Consider the following 6,000-nt stretch of genomic DNA (forward strand, 5'->3'; position numbering starts at 1 on the left):
CGGTTTCCCTTGCTAGTCTGCGGGTACGTTCAATACCTTGATGACCCTGATGAAGTTGATTCAGGATGTCTTGTCTGAGGTCTGTGGGAATGATGACTTGATTGCCTTTGAAAAGTACACCATCTGATACTCCGATTTCATCGCGGTATGGCCAAAATGTTCTGACCTCTCTAGGTACTTCCTTGATTGTGTCTGGCCAACCATTCGTGACGATTTGCCACAGAGCTCGCAAGGTAGGATCTCTCGACGTCTCTTGTTGCAGCTCATTTCTCTTCTTTTGTCCAAAGAAGATAAGGTCAATCTGTGATATGTCGATTTCCTCACAGATCTCTTCCACATTGACATCAAGGGGAACGTCTTGATTCTTGCTTGGATTAGGCATTCTGCTCAAAGCATCTGATATGATCATCGATTTGCCTGGCTTGTACTTGACATCATAGTCATAGCCTTGAATTTTGATGAGAAGTCTCTGCAAACGTGGTGGCGCACATCTCAGTGGCTTTCTGGTGATCATCTCTAAGGGTTTGTGATCAGTTTGGACAGTGAACTGGTTTCCGAACAGGTATGTGTGGAAACGTTGTGTTCCAAACACGAGGGCTAGCGTTTCTCTCTCTATGTTGGAGTAGTTAGCTTGTGACGATGAGAGAGACTTTGAAGCAAATGCGACAGGTTTGTCTTCTTGCATCAAGCAAGCTCCTAGGCCTTTTGATGATGCGTCGACTTCTAGGATCGTTGTCTTCCTTGGATCATAGTACTGCAAACAAGATTCTGCAGAGATCGCTTTCTTGAGTTCGTTGAAGGCATGTTGATGATCGTCTTGCCATGTGAATGGCACATCTCGCTTCAGTAGTTCACGTAATGGTGATGCCTTTTCAGAGAAGTTGGCAATGTGTGGAGCGAGATAGTTAAGAAGACCAAGGCACTTCTGTAGATCTTCTTTGTCTTGAGGTGTTGGCATGGCATGAATGTCTTCAATCTTCTGTGGATCAGGGCGGATGCCATCTCTGGTATATGCAGAGCCGAAAAAGTTGATGCTGTCAGTTTTGATGATACACTTCGTACTGTTGAAGACAAGTCCTTCTCTTTGGGCAACTTCCATCAGTCTGTGGAGGTTTTTGTCATGCTCTGCCTCGGTACGTCCAACAACTGTAATATCATGAGCGATACAGATGCATCCATCCATACACTGACCAACGATACGGTCCATGTGTTGCTGGAACAAGTCTTGGCTGACAGAAAGTCCGAAAGGTAGGCGTGTGTAGCAGTATCTGCCAAATGGAGTACGAAAAGTTGTCAGCTCCTGGGATTCTTTGGATAGGTGAACAGACCAATATCCGGATTTCGCGTCGAGCTTAGAGAAATACTTTGCTCCGGAGAAAGCTGGGTTGACCTCTTCAAGAGTTGGAATCTTGTGGGGACATCGTTTGAGATTCTGGTTTAATCTCCTGGGATCTAGGCATACTCTCAAGGATCCATCTTTCTTGAGAACTGTAGTAATCGAACTACACCAGTCGGTGTGATGGTCGATTTGTCTGATGATGCCTTGCTTCTCCATTGAGTCAAGCTCAGACTTCAGTTTGTCTTTGATGTGGACGCTGCACTTTCTTGGAGCATCAATGGTGGGGACAGCTCCTTCTTTGACATGTAGTGTTGCTTCTCCACGAAAGTTACCAATACGATCAAACTGGTCCGGATAGAGCACTTGCAGGTCCTTGACAGATTTCAACGGAGACGGTCTGTTAGTTGGACTACGACTCTGAGGGTGCATCTCATGGATTGTTACCACGTGTAACTCACTGCACATAGGTAGTCCAATTATCACTGGTCCTGAGACATCGACCACGTAGAAAAGTTGATCTCTCCACTCGGAGTCTTTGTACTTGCACGTGATCTGAAGGGTGCCCAAACAATGTATCGGGGAACCGTTGTATGCGGTAAGACGTGCTGAAGTCGGGTGTACAACTGCTTGCCACCTGCTTCCATACATGGCCTTGATTGTCCGTAGAGGGAGTGTATTTCCACTCGCTCCGGTATCGACCTTTGCATGTAAGATGTGTTGTCCACGTTTGCTGGGACAGATAATTCCAATCTTCACGAATGCTTCTTTCTGATGCACAGAATCGATAGATGCATCTAGGTCGTTTCCCAGTACGATAGTGTTAAATTCCTCAAAATCTTCCTGGGTTTCTCCTTTTGGCTCTTTGGAGAATTCGGCTACATTTTGTTTGGTTGGCTGCCTGGTGGGTGTCTTCTGTCTTCGTGGTGAAAAACTGCAGTTACCACCTTGGCGTCCTCTGCTTGGACTTCGTCCTCGAAGCACTTTTCTGTGTTTTGTCTTTCTGCAGCATTTAGCCCAGTGTCCTTTGGAACCACATGCTTTGCAAATGTCTCTGTAGGCTGGACACTTTCGTGGTGGATGATTCAAATCACAGTTACCACACTTCTTGCGTCTATCTTGGTTATGTGATAGAGCATTTACGTTGCTTGCAGAGGAGTCGATCGAACGAAGACACTGTTTGCCTACGGCTATGGCTTCGTATTTTCTGCCTTCATCAAGGAGGTTTGCTATCTTGTAGCCTTTGGGTTGGTCTAGAAGATCTTTCTGGAACGCCTCAATAGGTGTAGACGCAATGACTAGCTCTGTCACGCGTTCTGAGAGCTCATTTTCGGTAAAGTCACATTCTTTGGCTTTACTCCGGCATCTATTTACAAATTCGTCGATAGTTTCATTTGCGTGTTGACGATATCGCATCAGCTCCAGTCTGTGGATGCGAAAATTCAGCTTGACTTTCAGCTGACCTTCAAGAGTAGACCACAACATTGCAGGTTTTTCTTGATCCTCACTGGATAAACCGGATGCGTTAATTCTACGCAAACCTTCATTTCCTACTGCAATTTTGATTTTGATTGCTTGCTTCTTTGGGTCTTGGACATCGTTGTCTTGGAAGCATAACTCCATGCGTTGTTTGAATAACTTGAATTCTTCCGGCACATCAGCACTATTCCAATTCATTTCTGGATACTTTGCCATCGTGCGTTTTGATTTAGATTGAGTTGGAGATACAAATGATACAATGCTTGATATTAATGTCACACTTTGCAAACTTCCGGCTGAAAGGTTACAGATATAGTTTACAAAGTAAACAAATCAAGAATAGTTTGCAAACATAGAAATATATGACACAAAGTCACTACTGATATACATGTATCAATAATATACACTCTCCAAAATACATCGAAACATGTCTAGATGTCAAGATTACCACAGTAATACACAGATGCATATGAATATGTCAAAACATTCATGTACACAAATAACGAATGTATGTAATTGTCCACACGCAAGTGTTCAAATGTCTGAGATAGTATAATGAATTGTACTCATTCTCATTTCTTTTATCTGGTTGCATGGATTCAATGTTGATATCAGTCTGGATGGTGCCGTGTCTTGATTGTCCGTCCTCGCTACGTTGTAGCTTGCAGGGTAGATGAACTGCGATTAACGGGAAACTGCGTATGCTCTGTCAGAAATATCCTTCCGCTGAGTGATGGTCTCGGTAGAAGCAATGATGTCGCAATACACGTTGCTATGCCGATAAGATAAACACATTTCTGGCCAGTCCAGGATAATACGCGTCTATCTGCGTCTTCTATTGTTATGTCAACAATGGATGTCAATGGATACGGTGCGCTCAGGTAATGCGAACTTAGTCTATTGTTACGTCAACAATGGAAGTCCTTGGATGAAACGCTCGGGTATTGCGCGTACTTGGATACGGTGCGCGTCGACAATGCTTGTTTACAGAACTGCAACTGTCCAATGTGGCGAATGTCAGTGATTCGTGCGATGAAAATGTTCTGACAACATTTTGTATGAGCTACACAGCTATGTCTAACGATGTAGAAACGAATATAGGATGCTCTGCAAAGCGTTCATCAATCCGATGATATGTATTCGTATCGTTAATTGTTGATGAGCAGCATGGATGATAAAATAATCGGTTTACTCACGCACAGTGTTACTCACAAGACGAGTCGTTAAGCTAGTCCATGCACGTATCTGCAGTAGACGTAGACGTGTTGTGCGCAGTGTCCTCTCGGGCGGTTTCAGCACAAGTCACTCATGATGAATTTCCCTAAGAAAACTTTAGTTCCGTGCTGATTTGGCATAAATCCGTGTCGGCACCGCTGCCACCATGTTGTAATAGTGGACCAGATTCAATGATGAACAGAGGACATAGTTGTTTAACGATAAAATGAACAACTTTAATCCACTATCACAAACTAGCGTCATGTAATGACTGCTGCTCTGACCGTATCACTCAAATATAGAATACATAGAATATGCGTACACTTGTGATAAATGTAGTGCGCTCATATAACACAACAATTACCCCCTGCTCTTGCATCCACGCAGGCATCCGCGGGAATCCACGGCTGGTCTCAAGGCCTCGGTTTGTTTGTTTGTTTGTTTTTTTTTTTCATATTTCTTTTCCCCACGTTATCATGAGAGCGGAAAAATAAAATATTTTCGTCTTCATTTGCTCCCTCCTTTTTGTTTTTAATCACCAAAACTCATAGAACCATCATCTGCTTCAGACTGTATACATTATCATAATTAATATTAGGCCTACAGTTATTGCTCCTATTATTGTTATTATTATTATTATTATTATTATTATTGTCATTGTTATTTGGGGAGGGGGAGATCATAGTCATCAGGTTTAATAGGCACCCGTGGGAGTAGGGTCTCACGACCTCGTTTTTTTTTTCTTTAATATTTTTCCCATGTTATGGAAGAAAGAAGAATATATATTCGTCTTCATTTGCTCCCTCTTTTTTTTTATTGTCACCAAGACTTAGTTTGATAGACCATAGAACCACACATTCTATTTCCACTTGTAATTTTAAAAATAGGCGGTCGGCAAAGCGAGGTTTTCCTTTACGTCCGCTCATCTTATGAATATGTATGATTACAGCAGCTTTGCAGTAAACGAATGGACACAGCTCTGCGCGTGTAATCTGATATGGAAGGGTACGATGGGCAAATATATTTAGCCGTCCTAAACAGTCTGCGTACAATGACATCGGACTTGAGAGCAAACGGCGAGCAAACTAAATGACGTACCTGAGCTGCATAGTATTCTGCAGTTGTGCAAAATACAATTAAATAACAACGTTCGTTGTTTTCATTTGGGGACGCCAATGGCGAACTGTACGTAAATGCCCTTGTAGTCCATCACACGCACGCAGATACAGTACTTCGTGTAACCATCGTCAATACATTACATATATACACGTACATGTACGTACAACAGGCGGAGGCAAAGGTACATCACAGAACTAATACACACAGTGTAGAGTGTGTAGAGTTATGGGAGGTCTTTGTGGGAGGTACATTGTGTGTGTGCGTGCGCGTCCGCCGGAAAATGTCAGAGATTTCGCTGCACCATCATCTTTAGTATCCCCCCCCCCCCCCCCCAGTGTCTCTGCAAGCTAAAAGATGGACGATCGAGAAAGCAGGAGGCCAGCGCAGAATCGGTGAATATTGAAACGCTCGGCTCTTTCGTCACGCACAAAAATGCATTATGCATCTAGCTAATTAATTTTTCTTTTTCGTCCTCGACGTCGACACGGAGGCGGAGCGGGGACGAAACCCGCGCCATTCGATGTAGGATACTCTCCTGCAGCCGACGGCACCGGTCGCAGCTGCCCGGAGCCGACGGCTCGGGAGGAGATAGACAAACCAGCAACGCCGGAATAAAACAGGAAATACATAAGGCCGCGACAACAACAACAACTTCGAGTATTATAGTATAGGACTAGCAGCACCCGTGGAAATCCACGGGTCTGAGGGGTTTAATTTTTTTTTCTCATAATACGATTTTGCACATTTTTATTGAAGAAATAAAAAGAAAAGTCTTCTCATTCTTTCGTTAATTGTGCTGTCTTCTAAATGACCACCCTTCCCAGAAATTTTATAATACATTTTTGTAGTAT

This window comes from Diadema antillarum, unplaced genomic scaffold (genome assembly GCF_040938485.1).
Source record: "Diadema antillarum isolate AM-2024a unplaced genomic scaffold, OU_Dant_1.0 seq00001089_RagTag, whole genome shotgun sequence".
Classification (NCBI taxonomy): domain Eukaryota; kingdom Metazoa; phylum Echinodermata; class Echinoidea; order Diadematoida; family Diadematidae; genus Diadema; species Diadema antillarum.